This window comes from Haliaeetus leucocephalus, unplaced genomic scaffold (genome assembly GCF_000737465.1).
Source record: "Haliaeetus leucocephalus isolate CR32 unplaced genomic scaffold, Haliaeetus_leucocephalus-4.0 Scaffold310, whole genome shotgun sequence".
Lineage (NCBI taxonomy): Eukaryota > Metazoa > Chordata > Aves > Accipitriformes > Accipitridae > Haliaeetus > Haliaeetus leucocephalus.
In genome coordinates this window covers 59585-59784 of record NW_010972746.1, presented here as the reverse complement: position 1 = coordinate 59784, position 200 = coordinate 59585, and positions in this window count along the sequence as shown.

The following is a 200-nucleotide window of genomic DNA, read 5'->3' as shown; positions in this document are numbered from 1 at the left end:
CCCCCCCCCCCCTTCCGCCCCGCAGCAGCCAATGCGAGCGTGGCGAGCCCGCCACCTGGTGGTTGGGTAGGGGGGGGGAGGCAGAGGGCGTGCGCTTTGACCAATAGGAAGAGGTGAGGTGCAGCCGGCGGGAGGAGGAGGAGGAGGGGGAAGGCTCGCCCCCCCCTCTCGCCGCGCGGCAGCCAATGGGAGGCGTCCTC